Source organism: Ischnura elegans, chromosome 9 (genome assembly GCF_921293095.1).
Source record: "Ischnura elegans chromosome 9, ioIscEleg1.1, whole genome shotgun sequence".
Classification (NCBI taxonomy): domain Eukaryota; kingdom Metazoa; phylum Arthropoda; class Insecta; order Odonata; family Coenagrionidae; genus Ischnura; species Ischnura elegans.
Window position 1 is genome coordinate 23,996,613 of NC_060254.1, and position 26,514 is coordinate 24,023,126.

Here is a 26,514-nt window from a genome sequence, read left to right on the forward strand (position 1 = left end):
TATTTTTAATTCTTAAATGAACGAAATTTGATGATTTGGGAAAAGAGCTCAGTATTCTAATCCATGAAATCTTCGCCTGAAAAACTTTTAAGAGATCTCCCTTCTATTCGCCTCTCATTTCTTTCTTTATAGAAAGGTCTCTAGATGAGTATAAACTCACTCTCTATCCTCCCCTATTCTGCGTATTTCTTTGAGCTACTCATACCATCGACCACGTTCAGTTGTATGCCATTTATCTCTCTTTTATTTCTCGCGATTCGCTTTTATTTTCGTCGACGATACCTTCACGCCTGAAATTATTTCTCAGTACGCAACCATGCCATTCCCTTTTTCATTTCTGTACCTCAATCAACATACATCTTCGCTCTCGTTTACTCAACGTATCTTTTAATATAGCTATGATACATCTATAAACCATGCCCGTGGTTTAAAGCTCTATCAAAACCATTTCAGAAAGATTTTGTAAGAAAATGTAATCGGGCGCATCAAAAGCTAATTTTGTAACTATGTATAGGATTATGTATAGTGAAAAAAATTTATATTTTTTATTTAGTGCTTGCTTTTAAGTGTGTATGCCAAGTTTCAAGTTTCATCTTAGCAAAAGGTAACATCAGACTGTGGGAGAAGCCGATTCTGAGCCGAGACGTAGGATACACTCCCAGCGTTCAATTCAGATTTTCTTTTCTCAGAATTTAACCATTATAACATCAGTGTAAATGCATCTATCGGTAGCCGACACAAAGCTTTAAATGCGCAATCGAGGGGGTTTGTGTATGATCTTAGATTTTCCCGGCGTATCAGTTGCAGAAAGGTTTCTCGGGTTTTCCACCGGTTGATGTCGTCCATGTCTCCCGACGTTTCGAGCAGGGACTTGCTGACCATCCTCAGGGGATCTTCCGAAATTTATCCGAGGGGGTTTGTATTTTAGAAAAACGGGTTTTAATAGTTGAAAAAATGTAAAATCAGCAAAATATATGATGTTTTTAAGTTTTACCCGGTAACACGTTTAATAATATTTCTTTGATTGATTAAAATGTTTGAAAGATTTATGGATGAATTAAATCCTGAGATATAGCCCAATATCGATAGGCAATATTGAAAAATCTATAATTTACACCGAGCCATAAATCTGGAAATGATAAATATTAACGGAAAAATGTTTCGCACGCACAGTTTTTCATAAAAAAGCACCTAATGTACCAATTTTCATCAAAATTACAAACGGTTTGGAAAACCGCTCGATCATTCACGTGGAATCACCCATTCATATATCTCTTATTTATTTTTCATGATAGAAAAGTAGAAAAAAATTATTCTGGTATTTATACTGTGTATGCCATCGAATTCGTGAATGGTTTCTGATCATTCGAACGATTGAATCTTCCATAAAAAACATGCATATACTTGTTTGCTGATCCTTTCTATTTATCGAGCTATGAATTCCAGGTCCCCACAGTCCAGGAGCCCCACAATTACGCTCTACACGATGCATCCGCACAGATATCTTTTCATACCCACTTCATAAAATTATTCATTAAGTACTTCATAATATTCAATACTTCATTAAGTTATCTCCATGCTTTATTGAAATCATTTTTGCCAATATATTCCTGTATACGTCTTTTTAATACATGTTATGGAATTAAATGAATCCAACAATATTTCAGATGTCAGTTTCCCCGCGGTGATCTGGGACCCGAAAGCCACTCCCAGTTTCGCGAAAGCGAACTACCACTTCATTTCTTCGTTAAAACTTTCGCGGGTGCTCGTCATTATGATTAAAAACTTTTGGGCTATGTCGCCGCGTCAATGCTTTGGGTGGCCCCAACGTTTCCCGACCGATGCTGGACGCTTTTTCAAGGGATTATCAAAAGTTTTTAATCATGATACCACTTCATTGTTTCACTCGATCGCTTTCTGGTCGACTAATGATTGACTTACTAAGCAACTCCCAGATTTCTTTTTGCTTACCGGGCGGAGAATTTGGCAGAGGCACGGGAAATAGTTCCGGCAAGATCATTTCTATGGATGCTAAAGCGTTGAAAATCGCGAGTGATTCAAGTGCACATGGACTTTATTCTCATGTCTTCGGGAGAAAAATACAATTCACAGCCAGAAAAGCCTTTAAAAATTGTGATATAGGTTAAAATTTAATTTTAAATGTTTTACATAACTTATAGGTAGGTATAATTTGTAATGAATATTAGAAAAAGTATGCAAAAAATATGAAAACCAATTTTCAGGACTTCAGGACTGTAAAATTGTGTTCTTTTTTCTCCTTTTTTCCCTGTAGTCTTGACGATCGGAGTTTAAAAAAAAATTATCGACCTCAAATAAAGTAGCGTTGCATTCAATTTTGAGACTATCAATCCTTAGGAGGGTAAAGCTCTAAAGATGCATATAAATAGCCCTTTCATTGTTTCAGAGAGAGCATGATAATCAGGGACTGTACCCGAAAAATGGCGATTTTAACACGCTCAGTGCTTATTTCATCACAAATTGGGAAAAATAAATTGCGGTTGTAATGCTTTGTACACCAAAGAGAATACATGAACGATTTTGACGATTCCAGCAATAGCTCTTCAATAAATTACCTGTTCATATTTATTTGTTGATTATTTTTAGTTATTTTTAGTTATAGGACCGCTGTCCGATGGTTTCAAGTTATTAAGCCTTCCAATAAAAAATAACACTTGATATCTTCATCTTGTAGCTTGCATTAATTCGCCCTGATTTAGCGATAGCAGGGATTTCTCGAAATATCATATACTCCATTATGACTCACACGCTTCTTCATTGGTTTAGGCAATTTAAAGTAAAAAAACACGGGATTTAACGTGTTCTTCAGTTATCCACTCATCACAATGCACTCATATGTCCTGATTTTTCGATCGTTTCGATCCCCCATACAACGATTTTAGCGATTCGCGATGCATTTTTGATGGCTTCGAGTCATCAAACCTAGGAATACCTATTCAGTGTTAATTCTCGTGTCTTTTAGCCTACGGTAAATAGCGCACGCTTTCACAATCCATATACACTCTTTTCCTCACCATAAATTATTTCATATTGTACCCCGGTTTTTTCATTTAGATCTTAAAATTTCCCCAAAATTACCAGAGCACCTAGTCTCCTCATTAACTCTCTCCCATTTGTACGGGATTTTCGGATTTTAAGCGCACAAGTTCGGCTCTTCTCAGGATTGCCAGCCGGCTTCAAGTTGTATTGAAAATCGGTGAACCGATCTTTTGCTAAAGCTTTTGGTTCAGGCTGTTTTACAAAGTTTAACCTTTAAAATGCATGATCAATATCGCGCAGAAATTTTCAGATGCAAAAGTTAAACTTGAAAAATGAAGGAAAAGTCTAACCATGCTTCTGCTTATTCTGTACCTTGCCTGCAACCAATAGAACCTAAATAGAACCCAACACCTTGGAACGAGAGGTTTTTGTAGTATATAGCAGACACTCCTTTTCAGGAAATAAAAAATATCGTGATTGATACTATCGAGCTCCGTTTGTTGGTACAAAATGAATCAATGGAGTAATTCTAGTTAAATGGGTACACTTTCCACGTGACAAGATTGATGTAATCCTCAAACACAATTTCAGATTCTTGATATTCGCAAAATTTTGATAATCTTTAAGTTTTGGGGGTAGATTATTAAATCAAAAATCCCTATAAATTAAAAAAAAACTAAAAATCTAGGTATGCTCCACTTTGTTTCAATAGGCTAACGTGCAAAAATTTCCCCTGTTCTGGACCACTGTGGACCGCCGGGATTTGAACCCGGCCCTTTAGGGTGAGAATCCAGCTCTCAAGCCGCCGCACCAACTTGATCCCTGTGAAGTTAAAACGGGTTCATCCCACTGAACCGGTGCACCAGCGCCGAAAGCGGTTATTGTGATCGTGAACCGGTTCACGATTTCATGCACCGCCCCAGCCTTCACTATTCCCGCCCTCTCCCCTCCTTCCCCCCTCCACTGAATCCTCTCCAGGCGGTCAACGGGTGAGGCCATTTCAGTCCGCGGCGCGGGTGGGTTCGGAAGCGGCCGCCGCGGAAAAAGGGAAAGCGCTGCTGCTGGGTGCAGCCAGGGGTACACCGCTCCCCGCCCGCCCACCCGCGCCTCCAACACCCAAAAATAGCTAATGCTATAAATACAGTAAAACTCGCTTATAACGAATTTCAGGGGATCATCATTCTATTTCGTTATAAACGGGTTTCGTTATATCCACAAGAAAAGATTTTGCCTTATACATTGCCGTTTAATTTTCCGTAAATCGTCTTCATTCAAGCAACAGATCCGTAGCTATAAACCATCGTTCCATTCTTTTCATTAAACAGATGTAAAGGGAAGGATTTTTCGATAAACAGTGGGACTACAATGTAACTCGCTTATAACGAATTTAAGTGGACCATTGTTCTTTTTTGTTATAAATGGATTTCCACGATAAAGGATTTTCCTCATAAATCACATGATTTACGTCTAATATTCCGTAAAATGTCTTCATTTGAGCAACAGATCCGTAATATTTAACCATCGTCCCACCCTTTCCATCAACCGGTTGTAAAGGGAAGGATTTTAAAATCAACGGTAGAAAAATGTGTTTATGACCACTCGTGAGAGCAACTGCATGATAAGGGATGGAACGGTTAAGTAGCCAAGATGGCCGTAACTTCTTTATAAATAATTCTCCAATGGACGAAAGAATAGTTCGCAATAGCGAGGATTTTGTATCATCGGAGCTCGTTATATATGGGGAAATTAACGTTGGCAATGATAGGAGCGTCAAAGAGATCGGGAACTCACCTCGTTATAGGCGGGTTTCGCTACATGCGTGACCGTTACAAGCGAGTTTTACTATATTTTAATACTTTTATGAAAAGGGTGATCAAGATTGCCCAGTGGGTAGAGCGTTGGACTGCTTATCAGAGGGTGCCTGGTTCAAAAATCCAGGGTGAAGTCTACGAACATACAAAACAAAATACTCAAAGTAATGTAGTAAAAAGTACAAATACGAAATAAAATAAAAAAAAAAAAGTCCCAGGGAAAGGATCTGGCCTACAGAACAAAACAAAATGGAACGATGGTCCTCTTAAATTCGTTTTTAGCGAGTTATACAGTAATTTCCCTATCCTGAATGTGTGACATTCAAACGCCTTGGCTTAGTTCGAGGTGAGCTCTACTATCACCTATCCGAACCAACCGCCGGGTTTAATCGCTGAGTGAGTTATGACGAAACTAAAATGGACCAAACATACCGGGTTATGGTGCAAACAGGTGCAAAATTGACGTGAAAATTATTTTAGATCAATCCAAATGAGTTAAAACAGTCATATATTAAGGTATATTGCACTAACATGGACAATTTCTACGCGTCGAGTGTTTTTCTCTCGATACGCCCATGCTTTACCGGTTACACAGGTCAACACAATGATATAAGGGACCCACTGGTAGCTAAATATTATAAGTAATATCCTTTATAATACGACCACTCTTTTTTAAACTTAATTGTTGAAAGACAAAATTTTTACCATGGAGTTATTATGTTTGAAAGTTAAAAATGAAGTTTTCTTTTCGATTTGTAAACACTGCGTGCCGTAGCGGGCAATATCCTTATCAGAACCAGCATTTGTTACGAACAAGTACGAAGGCTAATATTTTTAGAATATCCTTAAGCTACCACTTGATATCTGGAAAACAGGCCACTACTATGTATTCGAAGATAGTAAAATTAAAGACATTGAAACTGTATTTGCAACATCCTCGCGACAAATAACAATGTACGCATCAGGAGGATAGATCAATGAGAATGCTGATTAAATATCCTTCGAAAAATCCCCAGTATACAAGGTAAGGAAAAGGCCTGTAAGGTAAGGAACCACGTAGGGTCTCCAGTAAACTAAACTATACGCTATTCTGAACTAATGGACTACACTTCTTGAGAACGTTGAAGGTTTTAAGTTTTCTGGTATTAAGATAACGGCTTCATCATGGCCTGGTTGACGCAAACCAGACATAATTAAACAAGCTTTTATTGTGAATAGTCCAACGCGCTCTCAAGACCTTTTCAGGCGAGGCACGTTGGTATAGATTAGTAGACAAGTGGAGACTAAGCCGTGGCCACAAGTGTTTGTCAATGAGACGAGGTGTTTTCATTTGAGGAAGTAATTCATTTCGGTTGGATTTATTTGGAGGGGTACACCTAAGATCGCATCTCCAAAATATTTTGGGGGCTCATGACCCCGCATGCAACGGCGTTGAGAGAATGTTACGACAAACAGTCTGTATTCACCATTTACCTCAAATTATCTTATACGGCAATTTCGTAGTTGTGGATATTTTCAAGCATTTTAGACGATTTATTTGAAAGATCTGTGCGTTGCTTAAGAAAAATTACTGATTCCAAAATTACACTGAAAATCACACTAGAAGGAAACATCGTGTTCCACGTGAATCTTACATCATGGACGTCATATGATTACGCCTGCTTGACATCAGCGAGCATTTAATCCTCGAAACATCATGAGGCTTGACGTGCGTCTAAACAAAATATTATTTAGCCTTTCATGGGAAATCGCGAAATATTAAACCAACTTGTAATATAATAGTAATAGATTTATTTAGATTTTTCATGATTAAAAAGATAATAACTTCAGCTTAGGCTGATATCGTCTTTAGAATGCTACCTTGTTAACAAAAATAATAGGAGAGCGTTTGCTGAATATTAAAGGAAAATCATTCGGAAGCTAAATTTCCGTATACTTAGAAATTATAATTTTGAAACCTCTGCGAGAATCGCACGAAAGGGATCGATAAAAATCCACGATGGGACCCCGCAAAAGCCCGACTCCGAGCCACCGCCTGGGATTAAAAATTTGCGTAGAAAGATTCTCTCTCTCTCTTTTGCGAAAGGAAATATAGTCCCTCGGGGTGATGTCAGGAGATTTATCGCCGCGAAATAAGAAGAAGGGGGTTATTTAGGGGCTAACCGAAGCGTTGCTGAGATACAGGAGAGCGGAGGGAAAATAAATGACTGTCGTTTATATCGCCTCGCTTCCTCTCTCGGAATAAAAATTCGATCCCAATAGATGCCGATTAAATTCGATCTTGCGGGGATCGGATCATCTTGAAGATTGGTGGAGGGGTGCGAGAGTACGTAAAGGGACTCCTAAGGGACGGACGGAGCGAAGTCTCGGAAGGAAAAAAGGATCGAATGGCAAGACGAAGATTCGGGAACCTTGGGGAAAAAGCAACGAATAGATCTGCTTTTTCTCAGTACTGAGTGGTAAAAGAGTAAAATTAAATGAGCAATTGGAGACGAACATATTCCATGTAATTTTTCTTTACAACATTAAATTTTCACTAATCGCCACTACTTACTGATTTTCTCATCCAATCTACTTACACCGGTATATTTATTTTTATTTATTTATTTTTATTTCAAACCATCGAATACAGCTCCTATTGGCCATTTTACATCGGGATTTTCAACGAATTTAGCAATTAAACGTACCCGAACAACCATGCCCTGGACAAGGGAGCCTACCCAGGCGGGACTCGAACTCGCGACCTCTTGTTTGGCAGGCGAGGACGTTACCCTACCGCCACCGAGGCCGGCGAGAGTAAACTAGTATAACTAGAAAATGAGGAAACAGTGTATCAGAACTTAAATATAGATAATGCTTCTGTAAGGTAGCGAGGTGTGAACAAAGGCAGCCGCGGAGAAATCAAGAGCAGCGGCCTTTGAAATGTGGTGCCACAGAAAAATGAGGATGAGGATCAAATGGATCAACCAAGTAAGTAATGAGGAAGTTCTTAGAAGAGTAGGAGAAGAAAGAAGCCTAACGAAAGCCTTGGTAAGAAGACGGAACAACCTTACAGGCCATATAATGAGATATAATGGCCTGATGAGGACAATAGTGAAGGGATAAGTAGATTGCAAGATTGGAAAAGGAAGACATCAAATTATGTATATGGAACAGGTAAAGAAGGATGTGAAAGAGAACAAGTAGGTATATGTGAAAATATCAGTTGGTTGGAGAATTGAGAGGGGAACTGCGTAAAACCAATCTTTGGATTTTTGACTAGTTCTCGTTTCACTAGTTTTTTTATTTTGCACATTGAATATCCTGTAAGGGTTTGCACAATAGTATCATTTGATTTCTGAAAATTTCAATTTTAAAATATTTCAAGGCAAATAAAATAAGAACGTGAATTTATTTACTTTTTCGTATGGATGATCAATGATTTTAAGAATGTAAAATAAGCGTTAAATCCTAAATTTTTAATTTTTTTTTCAGTTTCATTCGAAGTCTTCCTTTGCCGTTCTTTCTGATTAAGTCGTTTCGTCTTCTCAATAAGGTTTTAACGCGGCTTCTCCTATATCCGAGGCTTCTTAGCTCTTCCTCATTATTTACTCGGTCGATCGATTCGATCCTCATCATTCTCTTTGTTTTTTTTGATTAAATAATTGCGAAGGTACATACAGAATAAATAATTTTGCTTAGCTTATGACCATTTACTCTTTCACCACGTTTATGCATCAAGTCCGTTGACGTACGCACGCTTTCACCCCCTGTACCTCCTGCGATGACGCCCCCATTCGTCACTCTACCGGTGGTTACGGCCAGGATGAGTGAGATCCTGGGTCACCATGGTTACTAAAATCCCCCTAACCTATATATCCGCAAAACGCGACCTCAAATGCTCCGCGCGGACTAGTTATGCCAAACCGAGCCGCCATGCCGTCCAAAGTTATGTCGTGAGTTGAGCGGGTTGCGGGGGGGTGTGAATTGGCAACCGGATGGAGGGGGGTGCAGGGGTGCATCCCCCCCCCCCCGCCGCTCATGACCCAAATAAGCCGACCAACGCCGTCGTCACCAATCCCTCCCTACCACTCCACACCCTGGGTCGGGGAAAAAATTACTCTCCCACATCCCTTTCCACCCATTCCTTCCCCCCCTGACCCTACTAAGGGTGCTTACCCTGCGCTCTGGCCCGAGACTACCGCACATCGTAGGCCATCCATTACAAGGGCCAATCTGCGCCCAAAAGTATTGTGCTCTACAGGGGAATATAATTTGCGGTGATGGGCTAATTTTTGCTAAGTTACACCTTTGATATAAGAAAATTCAGAGGCAAAATGCTACCTGACTGCGTCCCAGTCAGGTAGCATTTTTACCCTCTGATTTCTGGCTTTTTCCACCTACCACAGCACCGTTGTCCTCGTCCTTTTTCTATTATATGTTCCTATCCATTTCTTTCCTTACCTCTGAATTTATTTGAATGTTTACGCTTGAGGCGCCGTGTGAATGAATGAAGTAGTTTGATATAAAAAATATGTATTATGGTATCTAAACCCGGGGACTTCGTCCTGCCAGGGGATATATTTTAACACCAATTATTACGGAAAAATAGTAGTCGGGGAATGAACATAAACTTCTTCCAGGTTTCAGTAGAATACGAATGGAAATTATATTACTTTCCTAAATCATAATAGCTATTTATTATTCTGGTGGAATATTTTCGAGATTTTCACCAGGTTAAAATATTTATACGGCACCATTGTCTCCACGAAAGGCTCATCGAGGGTAAGCGAATTGAATAAATGAAAGTAAATTAAAGCCTTCCACATATATCTAGAAACCATGGTTTATGTGAATTAACGCGGTGGAAATCCTGGGAAGACTTCATACTATAATAATTCGCTGAAAAAGAATTAAATCATATTTTAATATTTGCTATGGTTATAACTAGTTGTCATGTAAATATGCTATTATTGATTTGATTCATGAATGATAGTCATTCTTTTGGATAAAAATACGATTTTCAGGAAAATTAGAATCGTGAAAAGAAATCGATTGAAAGGATAAGAAACGTCATTTATCCAGCGAAAATAAAAAAATCCAAGCCTACAATTTACTTGATAGTCCTTAAAAAAAAAAAAGAAACCGCAGGACAGAAACCAATTTTTAGCCCCCAGGCCACCAGAGGTAGCGGGGCCCTTGGAGGACATGAGTTCCAGTCATCAGATGGCACGTGTATCTTTCCTTGAAAAATTAAATATATTAGCCACGTTAAATGCTCATAATTAAAACGTTGTCCTTTGATCTCTGGCAAACAAAAATCCTCTTTTGTATGAATAGATACACTATGACATAAAGTATGGACTATTAAAGTGTGGGTGACGTCACGTACCTCGAGCGTCTCAATGGTAACGTGTGATTGAATCACGTGACTAATGCATACGCTTAGGGGACTTGCTGCGCATTAGGGCACCAAGATAAATCATTCGAGGGAAACTCTGTGATCTTTCAAGTTATAAAATATTAAAATACACACTATTTCAATTTGACTTGTGCTTAAATTTTCCTCCGGTGCCCATTGATGTTTAAATTCCCCCATCACGTGACACAGATGATGGGTATACACTCGTTTATCGAAGAGAGTGCTAGCTACTCCCCACTCCACTAATCCTTACTCTTAGCTATGCAACAGCGAAAAAACTTTTCCACTGAAGTAGATTTTCTTTAAGCGCTTGTGCATCCTGAATTCGCAAAATGATTACCAAAACATCGCATTACCCACAGCTTTGGTACAAATCGCAAGCTTTGAAAGTATTAATTTCACATATTTAGATAACGCGTACATTCTCTGAAGTCTATAGCATATTGATGTCATCTAGCTACACATCAAAATAAGGATGGAAAACGTTTGTTGCAAAAAGCAATAACCTTCCTAAGGCAAGTATTATTTCACCTACAGAGTACAAAAATGTATCCAAAACTGTTAACATAGTAAAAAGAATGTATCAATATATAGTCTTGCCATTGACTGCAAATATGATTGAATTCGGGAAAAAATGTGTCTTGAGCGTCAGTTTCGTATTCAGGAGTTCAAAATACACGAAGGACAGCAAAATAAAAAAATAGCTTTTTTGATATTCTAAATGCAATGTTCTGACAGGAAAAATGTTTCTACGTAAAAGTATTTAATCATAGCCTGAAATCCTCTTTGGAAAGTATAAAATCAGTCTAAGCATTATGGTATTAACTCGAGTGACCTCGTTTCAAAATGAGGGTAGGTCAACGGTCACGCTTGTGACGACGGTTCCTCCTTGTAGAGTTTGGGGTCAAAGGTGAGTGATTGAGGCGGTAGACGAGTCATCAAGATTCTTCGGAAGGCAAGGTTCTTTTCCGAAAAGGGATGTTTAAGCACAAAACTCCCCTTCACTCCTTCGTCATCGCGACCGCTTTTACTTGAGTTGAGGCACTCGATTTCTCGCGAAAAGGATCTGGGGTGGAGAAAGCTCAAACCTTGAAGCTTTTTCTCTTTCCATCGCCCGAATCCTCGAAAAATCTACCGACCACATATTTCATGAGTAAACCCTAAATAATAATCATAAGTATAGTACGAGCCGTATACTAATTGACTTCGGAAATAAAATATAAAAAAATGTATCAAAGTCTCTCTCTCAAAAGGGCATTTTTCCATAGTAATTAATGTACCTAGAGTTGAATTCATTACTAAAAGCCAACTATAATCGAAGTTTTTAACTTACAGTGTATACATTTTCAAAGAGTTTGACAACATTATATTTACAACAGATGGCCTGAGTGCAAGAGCCAGGTAATGACCAATTTTTTCAAAAATGAGATTTCCATCAATATAATTACACTTTACCAGCAAACTTACGTTCTTTTATCAGAGCGAAAGAGCCATTATTTTTTTCATTTCATTTGGCTATAATTTAAGTTATTGCACTAGCGTATTCAAATTTTTTATTCGTGATTTTAAACTAATATATATTTTTGAAAATTCATTTATTTCATAAAATTATTTATTGCATAAATAACTTTTCAAATTTCAATCAAACTAAGCCCTAAAGAAATCTATTCCTTCCGCCGGCCATTATTAGGTGGCGAGGTTAAGTCCTTCCCTGTCAAATTGAAGATCGCAGGTTGGAGACCCGCCTAATTAAGTCCCCAATCCTAAGAAAAGATGTGCGCGGTTGTTATTTGTTATTATGTCATAAACCGTGCCATAAAATGCTTAAAAATGGTAGTTTTCACACGCGTGCACTTAAATACATTTGAACTCTAAAAATTAGTTATATTTAAAAAGTTAGCATTATCTTCAACTTAATGATCTAATACCGACAAGGTCTCTTCTATTTATAGTGAGGTGAAAAAAGAAAAAAAAAAACTTGATTTGAAATTAAGAAAAACGCTTTCAATCAAGTTTCACCTAGGTATCGTATTGATGTACCACACTATTTCCTTTGTTATGTCTCATTTTTCATATTTTATCACTCAAGGGACTGATTTCATAATGACCGGTAAATTTCAATAATAACGCGATGATTATTCACCTTTAGTCTTAACTTGAAAGCAGTTATTGGTGCAAAAATAAAAGAACCATTGCGAATGTAAAAGATAGATAACTTAGCATTTAATGCCAGAAATAAATTTCCTCTGTAGCCATTTTCTCTCATCTCAAATAGGGCTGACTCAGCAGTCTGATAAACTGAGGGATCAATTTATGAGGAGGGAAGAATTGGAGCATTCAAGATGCACTATTTCCGTTGCACGCCCGTCTCATATGCCTCCGGACGATATTAATCCAAAAGGAATTAAAACTAGAGGCGAACGAATGACAGAGGGGGTTTGGATTCCGCGGATGGGGCAAAGAAGGGTGGCCTGACCGTCTCCATCTCATCGATAGCATCCCCTCCATCCCTTACTTACACACGAAAATAGACTCGTTTGATAGTTCAATCAATCGATTAAATCTGTGGTAGTTTGATCATCCGATAACGTGGATGATGATTCGATTTAATTTTTCTAAAACATAATGATCTAATGCTCGTTCGCAGGGTCCGTTGTGTTGAAAGGATGGCGTCACAATTTTCGGGCTGAGTCCGCGTAAGTTGTTAAATTATTGTGGATTATTGTTACAATTGTCGTGGATTATTCAACAACATACGCGGAAAAGTATCTCGAAAATTTTGACGTCGTAATGATATATATGACGTCCAATAATAAATACACGTTATTACGAAATGATCTTCCACAGTTATAAGTCTTAATCAGTGGATAGTAAACAAATACTGCCCACGCTTCTGAACGAAACTAGACCGATTCAAAAAAGTCTCTATCTAGAAAACGAGAAGATGTGGGCGATATCAGAAGAAGAGACCGTGGTAATCGAACAAAGATAAGATAGTTGTACGCGTCGAAGTAGAGAGCTACACCAGCGGCTAAAGAACGACAACTCGTTACTTATATCATCGTAGAAGTGTCTTAATAGTGCTAATTCCCTTCGAGGTAGCATCGGTTGAAAAACAAAGGAGTGGCAGTTGCGAAGGAGAAATGATTTCGTCCATCTTCTTTGTGAAAAAATTAAATCAATTTTATTACTACTCTTGATCCCTTTTAAAATAAAATATTGAAAATAAGCGATCTGAATCATTATATTCTTTGCCCGTGAAGTTATATCAATAATTGCCCGTTGTGATATATACGTCGCCATGGGCTCCTATTTCGTTCAAATTTAAACTGCATCAACTTCGCTAACAGATTGAATCAAGACCTAAATCGATTGGTGCTCTATTCGCAGTGCTTTGAAGTCACTATCCACACTAACCGAGTCCAGCCTAACCGTATCGCATCAAGGGTCATCATCAGATCAATCTGTAAAAGCAATTTTTTTCGTGCGTGTTTTAAGCGATGGAACGGATGTAAATTTCTTAATTGGCTTACTAATATATCCCATAATATATTTCATGAATATTTTTTGAGCAGAACTTAACTAATTAAGCCTTAAATAGCTGTGAAAAGTTTTACCAACAATTTCCTTCCGTAGCTGTCATGCTCTTAAACATCTATCTAACAGACATCTAATTATTCTCAAAAAAACTTTAGATCCAGGAAAAATTGAACGCATTTAGAAACATCAATAAATATTACGCTATGAAGCAACGACGCCCCTTAGACGAAACGCTATATACTAAAACTAAGCAGTATGTTTTATACTGTCGAATAACCTGGTGAAGCATAAAAATATTCTACCCAGGTGCTCTGCCACTGTATTCCGGCAACCCAGGTTTTCCAGCTCACTAGTCAACTTACTCACGCGGACGTTGAGTGACACCAAGAAAAGGTTGAGGTTCTAGCATGCCTTAAGCGTTCGACATTCAATGCACTTATTCCCCTTTCTTTCCAGTTCACTGCCAGACCCTTCCATCGAATGAACCACAGTGTCTGCTTTGTACCTAAACAATTGAAGAGTTAATATCATGCTGCGGAAAATATAATGCCTCTTTTCCACTAGGCTAGGCCGTAAGTGTTTATGATATGCTATATGAGTCTGGGTGCTAGATAACAAGACGGCGGAGAAGGAATTAAGGTTGAAAGCTTTCAAAATGTGGTGCTACAGAAGAATGATGAAGATCGTATGGATAGAATCAGATGGACGGAGTGAGTATTGTGGAAGTTATAAGAAGAGTACGTGAGAGGATGAGCCTCGTGAAAACCTTGGGTAGAAGATGGAACGATTTAATCTGCCACATAATTATACACGATTACTGATGAAAATAATGTTTGATATACAGGATGTGAAGTAGAAGAGTTATGTAGGTGTTAAAATATTAGCCGATTGAGAGAATTGAGTGGAGAACTCCGTCAAAAATGTTAGAATTGATGACTGTTGATGAGTATGAGATCATTTGACTAATGTTTCTAGTAATACAATATTGGCAGAGGTAACCAGACTATCTCTCCGAGAGAGGTAGTGTGACTGGCAGCAATTACGAGATTTGATTTGTCAACCAACGGAAGGAAGAATTTAATTGGCCACATTCACGTGAGCGCTATTTCCATTACAACTTTTGAGCTCAACTCCTATTGAATTTACTATAAAATCAAACGAATATTACATTTAACAGATATAAAGCTTTCATTACCACCCGGTTCTATGAGTAATCTATTGAAAATTTAATGCTTTATGTATGCCAAAGATAGCTGCTTACCGATAGATCCGTCATCTGACACTATGCGAGACATATTTTTTTCTAACTTTCACGCGGTGGCGAACTACGAAAGACTGAGGGTGAGAAGTAGGCTTGTATTACTAGAAAATTTTAAATAGATGCCTTCCAGTGTGAGTGAACATTTTGGAGTCAAATTAACACACAAATGCTTAGGCATCAAGGAAACATTAAAGTAAAAGAAATATATGAGAGATAGAAAACGATAAGAGTTCATTTCTTTCAGCAGAAAATAAGGCATAATAAAAAACTATGCATCGCTAAGAAAACAGTGTATGAATTAAGTTAACAGCAGTAGTATTTTTTCATTGTTAAAAGCATTGCATTGGTTTAAGAAAGTTTTCACAGAGCATTTTGCGAGTAACCAGAGCCAGATTGGACCTCTCTCTTAAGTTCAGAATAAGGTAATTAAATCCATAAATTATATTCCCTTCTTTCTATTCTATTCTTCCGCTCCCTCGCTTTTCCAACATTCTTCCTTCAAACATGCATTATAACATCCTTTCCTCACTCAGTAGTCCCTCAATCCAAACCCTCTCTCTCCTCCATATCTTTTCAGAAGTTTCCTCTCGTCACCCACCATGTCTAACACTTCGTCGTTCATATTCATATCCGTCCAGTTCACCTCCTTCATTCTCCTTCACACCCACACCTCAGAGGCCTCCAGTATTGCCATTTCCACCTTCCCATGTGTCCGCGCATCTGCACGTAAATCGCTACACTCCAATTCAACTCTTCTAAACCAGCCTTAACTCTTAACTTAACTCCAATACTATACGATATACCGATTCTATCATCTGCTCTTTCCTATTCATAAGTGGCTTAGCTTTAGCAATTCTCTTCCTGATGTATTTGCTATAATATCTGTTTCCCTCGGAATTGCAGACCAAATACAGCGCGATATCGGTAATACTACTCATATGCAGCCGTGGCATAGCCGTATTATCGAATACGCCGGATTATTGGAAACGTACAGGAAACACTCAATGCACAAAAACTTTTTAAGGTATAATTTTTCATTTTAATACATATAGTGACACCAAATCTCTCTACTGGTTAGGGTGTGAGTGAAGGTAGATAGCCAAATAATAACTAGAATAAAATATAAAAATAAATATTAATAAAAAATAATACCTAATAACGATTATGGTCGATGAGGGTCACGTGACCAAAAGTTCATGCAAATTATGATCTGACGAACAGCTACGTACATATTATTAAAACAAAGGCTCACCATTTATTGAATAAACCTTTAATTTAAAACTAAAGAAAGTATATAACCAAAGAGAGCTCGCCAGCCCTCAACGCCGGATTACTGGACGAGTCAGATTACCGCAAGGCCCGATTACAAAGATTGTACAGTATTTGAAATAATTATATACAATGTGGTCCTCGGATATTCCTGATATATTCTAAGTGTGCCTGAGAAACAACAAATGTGCGATTCCCTGCATTAGGTCTCATCTATGCATACCTGGCAACAGCGCATCGCTGCCATTGAAGATCGAACGGTGGGCCCCTTGATAGGGGCGTGGACGCAACCCGCGTGCAACCAGAGTACGCAGCGCGGTCTAAATATACGGGGCTCAGTGAGGTGGCAAGTGCGCTTGCACCCACGGACGTCAGTCAGGCGGGCATCAGCCAGCGCCCCCCCTTCCACAAAGAGGGTTGCCAAGATACGGAGGGGAAGGTAAGGGGAAGTGGGGGGGTGTCGAATGGGGAAGAGGGGGGGAGGGACAAAGGGGGAACTGGTTCCCCGTCTGGGTTCTCTCGCACGCGGTTCGAAAGATACGTCGCTCGGCCTACATTCACGCGGATTCGTCAATAACTGAAGGTCGGTGCTGCGTGTTACGCACAACACAAGACGGGAGGAATGCCGGCGATAGAAAGCCCATGGAGTGGAGGATTTAGACTCATCATGAACTGGTTGTCGGTTCAAAATATAGCAATGAATTCGTATTCCTTTTCCTTTGATGAAGATCCTAAATCGCGTGGCTATATTTTTCGTAACCGAGAGGTTAAGATTAAGAGTGCCAACGGATTTTATGTGCGGCCGACTATTGCATATTATTTGACTTTTTTAAGGGTCAAATAGAGCAATATAACGAATCAGAAAGGGATAATGATGAAAAATATCATCGTATCTTCAATATACATAGAAATAAAATACTCTTACAATGAAATACATCTAAGATTGACTTAAAATACTTCTGGCGCTTGATGAATTGCAATATCGGCTTACGCCACAAGCTATCTGGAGCTTTAATACTTAAGTTAAGCTATCTTTAGGTACATATTTGAAGCTTGTTAAGAAAACAAAAGAAGTATAAATGTTAGGTTTTTCTCCGACACTAAGGATTCGTCAATGATTTAAGATCGACTCTGCGTGATGCGGAGGTAACGCACGCGGTTTTGTTTCGTGAGGTCAATTAGCAGATTGAAATCAGTTTGACCCACTGCTTTGGTTTTCATGTTAAGGGGTGAGATTTCACGATACACAATACACTTATAATGACAAAAGGGGCCTGACGAGAGACAAGGCCTTGACCCGGGACATCGGAGTATATAAAGGATTGGCTGTCAATACGTCATTATAAATTTATACAGAGCTTTTGGGTGTGCTCATAAACCAAATTACCGTGCATAAAATATATGAAAGCCAACTGCCATGTGGTGAGCTAAGATCAACATTATGATGGCTTTGAAGCAAAATATACATCGGTGGAAAAATTCAGAAAATCGTAAATGAAAGATAAAAATTTTAATATAGAGCAATTGAATTTCGAGTAGACAGTATTTCATGGAAGATTAGGCAAGGTTAATATGGCATATTTTAAGAATGAAAGAACTTGTAAATGATAGCGACATGTATTCAAAATATGACTCTGAAAAGGAAACTAGATTTACCGAGGAATGCAATTGAATCGAAAAAAAGCATTATGAATGCTCTAAAGTCGCAAATATAGAAATACTTCAGCAAAATAGAGTGAAAAAATAAAAAATATTAAAGGTAATTCTTCAAATGAGAAAGCGACGGATTGAGTAATTTCTTAGCTAAAAAAGGAATTAGCAACTTCATTAAGCTTTATTCTAAGATTTTGTTTACTCATCAAAATACTGAAATAAAACGAATCCTTTAAATCTCAGGGTACAGGAAAGCTTAATTTTGTGAATAAAATATGAACAATTCTCTTCTAATTCGTTTCAGAAAAATTATTTTCATCTACATTCTGTATTAATAAAGGTACGAATACGGTCCGTGAAGAACCCCACCAAATAACCAATGTCGAATTCTGATTTACACACCGTTTTACATAGCTGAGCGGGAATAACCTAATCTTTTTATTAGTAAATGTACATTTAAAATACTATTAAAATATATTGTTATAATAATTTATAATTGTAAAGGATTATTGTCACTTTTCACTTGCTGATAATAAGTTTCGAATTTCCGCGATTTTCATCGGTGAGATGTCATTCAGAAAAAAAATTTCCGGAAGATTTATCTTTATGCTATGAACATTCCCCTTTTTATTTCTAAATCCATTTACCATGAAATAGGACTATTTATCTTTTGAAAAATTCCAAAATTTCCCAAACTTCCTCACATTTTTCCTCAAACAGGCCTCATCTTTCTATTATTGCATTGAGCGAGACCGGTTGTGATTGAATATAGATGTAAATATACCCTACAGAATGTATCCCATGGGCTTGAGGCGAAGAGGATCAGGTTTAAGACTCCATACGAAACTTCTCTACTCGTCTCTCATGTTCTCATTGTACTCACGCCTTTTTTCTTGGCGCCACTGCGCCTTCAACTTTCATCGAAATCCGCACACATTTTCCGCAGCCTCTCTCTCGCTACATCGGAATTCTTGCACAGGAGGACTTGCATGGCGAATAAAACTGAAACTTCTCTGATTAGCAGTCCTCGTTCTCCCTATCGACTGCCGGACTTCATCCATCCTCAACTAACGCCCACTTTTCCTCTACAACTGTCCTCCAGGAAAATAAAATCTGATTTCCCAACTATAAGACCTTCGCAAGGGTCATTAAAATGTTAATGGCATTTCGGCACAGCAATATTCACGATATCTGGACATTAAACGTCTACTTAATCTACTAAACACAACAATATTTCTCATAGTCTGATCTATAGGCGATTTAGCAAATACTGACCGCGTAATAGAGATATAAAACATTGGTGTTGAGGCTTCCGTGATTACTTAATGATCTTATTCTTTTTCGGGTTTTTTATTATTTTTTTAGGGAGGAAAACAGGCAACAGGTAGCGTTATCAGGTCCTGAATTAAATGCAAATCATTACCTTATGTCGTATTTGTCAGGCACGCGCTCATTGGAGGATGGGAATTCAAACTTGATTGTTGGAAGAGCCGTTCAATCGTAGATTAGCGGATAACTGTCCTCTCTATTAAATGTTCTCTATATTCTCAGTTTTTAGCCTTTTCGAAATCTTCACTTAATAGTGGAGGGTAATACTTAATTTCTCTGGCTTTGACATATAGATAAATTAATACATATTTGGGTGCGGTAGCTGTCTTACGTGGGCACACAGACTAGAGAAATACGAAGCGCATCTCAAACTCGCCACCTTTCTTCCTCTCCTTGAGTATATAATTTCGAACAGTAATATTCAAAATAATTCGATGTCTCAGCGTGTCCCGCCTGATCCTTGAGTAAATACTTGCATTATAGCTCGGTTCAGCCTCAGTTTACGAGGGAACTTTCTTCCTACCATTACTTCAGAAAATCCCAGTCATAATCTCCTTCAAAATGGACAAAAAATAAAATAAAAATAGTAATTTTCAAAACAATACGTTGAAGGGATTGATTTTAAAAAATTACTCTTCTTAATTTATAAGGTAAGAAAAGAGGAAATTACTTCTATTTACGGGAATATACTTAATGAACTATTTATAGTGAAATTTAGCGCAATAATATCACTGCCACCGAATTATACTGACGATGATTCATATAAATATACTATTAAATACAATTATTCTACTTTTTGCATTGATGAGGTAACCAATTCACTCAAACCAAAATATGATTTCGCGGCAAATTAAATATACATTCAGGATTATTACACGGTGTATTCACAATTATTGGCCATTTTGGAGGCGAGTTCTTCAATATTATCCACTCTATTATATGATTTATTAAAAGCTCGAAAAAATTTCAGCTAACTCTTCCCTTGATTAACATGAAGTTGAAACACCGGTTCCAACAATTCCACATTGTGCTATAATTATTTTTATAGTTTGAAATACTTGCATAGTGAATTCACCATCTCAAATTACAGAGAGTTGGATGAAAATGTATTGAGTAAAAATGAAATCGATGTAGTCTTCTTCCTGTGTTCCCTAATGGTTACCAAAGTTATTCGAAAAATCGGTCATGTAAATTCAACATCCTATTCTCATCAGCTTTAGATTTCGAAATATTCTTTAAGGCACACTTCTTAGCTCGAATAATTGAAAGCTGACTATAATTGCTTACAATCTACCGGTGAAAGTCTCTCGGCTAAATACCCGAGTAAGTTGATACATCTGTTTTGTCGTCCTTTGGGAATGGGTGTCTGAGGTACAACACAAACAAAACAACAACAGAACACATATGTTGATCAACTTACCTGGAAAGTTACCTGAGAGACCTTCATACGAGCAATTGAACGGGAAAGCCTGAAACTCTACGTAAAATCTAAATAAATTATCATCAATTGCAGACTTATTGTAAGGATGAATGTCGGGTAACTACCCCGGTAACCATCTCATCCAACATTTCCACCACGAACCATTTTTTTTCGCCCTTAGGGACTAGGTGTACCAGACGCCATGGCAAAACTACATAACATACAGATGGATCAACTGAACCGATAGCCTACCCGAGAGACCTCCATCAGAACAATCCGATGGGAAATCCTGAAACACAGCGTACAATCTAAATAGCATTAGTTAAAATTGTCTTAACTTGTGTGTTTCATTGTTGTTAAAGGATATGGCCACTCGATGATGAACCTCGTGTACCTTCGGATGAGGTTGTCTTCGCTGAGCACGAATAGGGAAGAGGGGCCCTTGGAGGCCCCCCCCGCCCCCCCGCCTCCCCCGACCATCCCCCCTCCGCCCCCGCCTCCCCAACCCCCTCCTCCTCCTCCTCCCCCTCTTCCCCCTCCTCCTCCGTCTTCGTCTGCTTCGTCCTCCTCCCCGTCCTCCTCCTCTCCCCCCTCTTCCTCCCGCCGCCGGACCCCGCCGCCGAGCGCGCCGCGAGCAGCCGCCGAGCTATCACGACGAGGGGCAAGCCAGCGGGAGGCGCCGCCGTACGGCTGCTGGCGCCGGGCCGGGCCTCCGAGGAGGGAGCAGGGGGGGGCAGGGGGCGGGAGGAAGGCCCTCTTGGTCCACGGGAACCGACGGTACTGCTGGTGGTGCTGATGCTGTTCCGCCTGGAGCTGACTTGCCTGCTGGGCCGCGGCTAACCTGTTGCCGAGAGAGGAGAAGGGTCTTTATTAATAACAATATCCAATCATACTTAAAAAATATAAAAAAACACATGAATTTTCGAACTTGTTTGCGATAATAGCAGAAATTCACTTCGATTACTATGGATAAGAAAGGTCAGGTCCGTGTGGAGAACGGGTCAATTTACGATTTGGACATGTACTGAACAAATAACAGTATCCACCTTTATTGGTGAAAATAGCAGCAATTTGCAGTACATATTGGAGAGGATTTTTAAAAATAAGGTCCATGTACTAGTGCTTCGAACAAATATCAAACTTTGATTTTCAAATTTTTTGGAGAGAATATCAGAAATTAACTACGATTGCCGAGAGAAATTGTAGAGAATAGGTCAATTTACAACACGCACAAATACTATTAGGGATGCGATTTCCTATAAATTGAAACTACGGCAGTGGTAGGTGGTCAACTTGTTGTGATAGCCTACATTTGTGACAATAAGCAATGTCCAAACAAGTAGCTTCGAATTTGTCCATGCCTCCCTTCGAATCAACTCTCTTATAGAACATGGGAATTCATAATTTAAGTATACCGGGACTAGCCACGACCGGGATCCGGGTTCGAATCCCGGTCAAGGCGAATGATTTTTTCTCTGTGGATTTTTCGCACAATGGGAATTCATATCAACTGGGCGTATTGTTTTTCCGTGTCGTATATTGCTCATTTAAAAATTTACACTATCATGAATATTGGGGGATTTCGGGTTCTTCGACTACGGTCGTTGTTTAGTATTGACAATAATTTCGAAAGCCTACCGTTAAGGAATCTCACAATAGTCAGTCACATCGCCGCGAAAACCCACCCAAGGATTATTTTACCATATGCTGTCATTTTGAAATTTTGAGGATACATAGAGAATAGACCTCCTTCGAAATTTGGGTGCAACTCATGTATAGCAAAGTTTTAATTGGCGAAAATAATTCAATAAAATGTTGAATTAAGGAAAGTGATTAAAAGGGAATTTAGGAAATTGATCAAATTTGTATGCTCTGAAGATTTAGTTTCAGATTTTGAGGAATTATTAAGTCCAATAAATACCAAAAAGAATTGCACTTTCGTTCTAGTGGACTCGCTGAATACTCTCGCCAACACTTTTTAACGAGAGGGAAAACAGAAAAGAATTAACATGATGATACTCTCTTTTTATAATAGGTTCATTTTGGATTTAATATTAAACCAAGGTTGAAATACTTTATTGTTTTTTTGTCAGCAAAAGGACGCAAGTTTGGGTTCCATAGTCAATGATACATCAACACTATACTTGCCGTGAATTTCACATGTCTACTCAAATGAAATGCCGTTGTCGCTAAGAATTTTATTTCTTAGTATATTTCCAATTTACGATATGTATTCGAGTCGATAACCATTGAGGCTATTTTCCCAATAAACCAACGAAAAAATGAGTATGAAACTTTATTAACCTTTAACCGATTTAATACTCTAACTTTTCTAAATTATTGACTTCCATGTATTTTCTTCCAAAGTTCGACATCTAACACTTTTCACGTGACTTAAATACCATAATTTTCATTTCTGTTGGCGAAAAACAATCCCAAATGCTATTCAATAAACGACACAGCCCGGTTTTTAATGGTAAGTCATCATCACGGACCTCTTTTTGGAATGTAAACGAATCATACTTGATTTTCCTTAGGAAATGTTTTGAGGGAATAACTAATGATGAATACAGTAGCGAAGGCATGAGAGGAATTCCGTGTCAGCGTGCCAAAATGTATCAAAACTGAAGCCTGGAACAAAGCAGATAGGTGGCACATACATGAAAGAAACGGCCTTCCATGCATGAGACTAAGTTGAATAGTCGTATTAAAGGCTTAGTTAGATGAGGAGTCTATTTTCAGCAAGCGCGCTATAACGTTCGAGGACACGGGCGGAGGGGGAAGGCTAATGTGATAAGATGATGTAAGTAGCGATCTGAGGAGGGCCGGCATCTTCCTACATAGTGATTTGAGGAAAGTGCTGACGGAGTGGGTTCTTTGAACGAGGCGTGATAATGGGGGCACTCCATCAATAGCAGAGGAAAGACGAGTGTAGGGAACGCTAGATCAGGGCAGGTTCCACCTTAAATGCATCATTCTGAAGCTGTTGAGGGAGGGAATATTCATTCAGAAATCGATTTTGAAGTGGAAAATTACAACGAGTTAAAGTTAATATCCACAAAATGTAATCGATTTCCCCCAGAAATACTAGATACAGAAATAATAGATATTATTTTTTAATACATATTTTATTCACTAAAAAGGTCTTCTATCCCTCTTATTTCCGAGTGAAATGGTAATAGTGCTCACTTTGTGAAATTCCATTTATTTTAACAGTAACTTTTAAAATCCGCAACTGTCAAAGAAAAAAAATCTTGTACCTGATAATGATGCACCAGCATTGAAATCCGGATTGCGCAAATATTTTCTTTGACCATCGTGGATTGTAAAAGTTACTGTTAAAATAATTAATAATACCTATTATTTCTAATGAACTCTCAATTATTGCACAAACTCTTTTATTTCTAAAGAGCACAAACCAGAACAAAACAATGATACGCGCGGTAAAATCGCATATTTCTAATGATTGGGTTACTGTTACTTAAAGATTTTCAGAGTAATTCGCGAACGTGATGTATGTACATTGTCTAATACATGACAGTTTCTCAGATGTAAAAAAATTCCTTTTCAGCTGCCATTACTTGGAAAATAAGTTTCTGTTCCTTTTATTTTATTTTCTTGGAATATTGGTACGTACACGGGAAGCAAAATGCTTGAACGCTGTTCCTATTGGAATTAGAAACGCTTCCGAAAGTTCAGTGAAAACCTAATTTAGATGCAAATATATTACCCTTCGAAAGGGTAAAGGATAATTCATTCATCAGTCATAATCATGACTCAAAATTATTCTCTTACACTTAAACTGTTAGAAATTCACATGCATACAAGCGTTGGGAGGTGAAAAAACCCACCCAGACAGGATTCGAACTTGCAGCCTCTGAGTATGCAGGTGAGGACTTTACCTCACCACCTCAGAGGCCGTCAAAAGCTATTTCCGGTGCCGGAAATCGAAGCCAGGCCTCCCATGTGAGAGCCAAGTATCCAAACTACGAGACAGATCCTATCGTTAGATATATCAACATGAAAGAGACGGGGGACTCTAATAAAATATACTTTTAGTTAGTCCGCGATAATTTCCTCATATAGTGGAACCTGGATAATATGAACTTCTTTAATTCGAAATATTCTTTAATTGCAATATTTATTTTGGCCCCTAGCATTTTGTATTCAAACAATGCTAAAAATCGTGGATAATTCGAATTTTATTTTGGATTATTCGAATATTTGGGGTGTCAAATTAAGGTATATATTATAATCTGCGACTCAATATAATTTTGAATCCATCGGAAAATATGCTTTACTAACGCTATTGTCAAAAATGATATCTTGCGTAAACGTGTTCGATTACGAGTTAAGTTGTTAGTGCATAGTAGGTCAGATGTTGCTGAGGGCATTTTAAGGTTAGAATAAAAATGTTAATATACTTTACTTCGTTGTTTGTTGATATAAATATTCCTGTTTTAAGGTAACTTTAATCTTGTCAAAAGGCGTAAATCAAAGTATTTATATAATTATTAAAACGATGAAACTTTGTATTAAACCACCAATTTACTTTCGTGGCACGACTAGTTTCAACGCAGCGGCGTCATTCTTTAGTACACTGTACCTGAGGATGACGCCGCTGCGTCGAAACTAGTCGTGCCACGAAAGTAAAAAGTGGATTAATACAAAGTTCGTTCGTTTTAATTATTGAAATGAACTTCCACAAAGTTGAGTTTGAGACCATGAAGAAAGTATTTATATTTCAAGAGTGCCAACTAAATAAAGACTTTTGATCAGAAATTTGAATTTTATTGTGTCGGCCCTATTTACTAAGGACTTCTTTAATTTGAATTTGTGGATAATTCGAAGTTTTTAACCGGTCCCTTTGTATTTCCAATTATCTAAGTTCTACTGTATTAAATAACCGATGATTCCATAAAAGAATTTTAATGCTAAATGATCTTAGTAATGCTGATATGATTAGGAAATTTTTGTGCACATAAAGCTGTTAATAAAAACGATGAACTCGTGAAAGTGTGCGGCATAAGTCATTTTAGTTGATAAATTTTTCGTCTGAAATGGCTTGTAGAATGTAGCTAGCACAACAAAATAATAGGTTTTACGATTTGATATTATACAAAGGTACTAAATTAAGTGGCAGAAGGGTATTATTGAAAACAGTGCAAAAACTATAAAAATTCGAGGCGAGAGGTCGTATCCTGGGTACGGGCAGCCGTACCAGACGAAAAAAGATGATGTAATAAACAAGCGGAAAGACGGCAAAGGATGATATTTATGAAAGAATTTTTCTTTCTAAACGAAACCATATAATCAAAAATCGAAGGGGAACTTAACAACGTATGGATATTATCACAACAAAACATATTTTCTTTCCATTATTAATAAAGATACTATTCGGGATCCGGGGCAGAATGTCTTAATCTGTGAACTTAATAAAATACAAAGAAAAGCTTCGAGATCCCTCAAAAACTTCCAAAAGCAAACAAGACGCGTTACACAGCTTTTAAAAGAATTAGGCTGGGAGCTGCTAGAGATTCGAAGGCTTCTTGCCGGGCTTAGATTGCTTGAGCAACTAAGAAAAGATATCTTAACAGAGCGACAAGAGAACATCACATTAGATTCCCACTATATTTCCGGGTCCGACAGAAGCGATACATAAAGAGAGGTATTTTACCGAACGGATAGGTATGAGAATTAGTTTTTTTACCCAGAACAATAAAGGACTTTAATAAATGCTACGAGGAACTTGTACATGCATCTTCTTTTCTTTATTTTATTTTTTTTGACACCTACAGCCCTAACGCCCTCT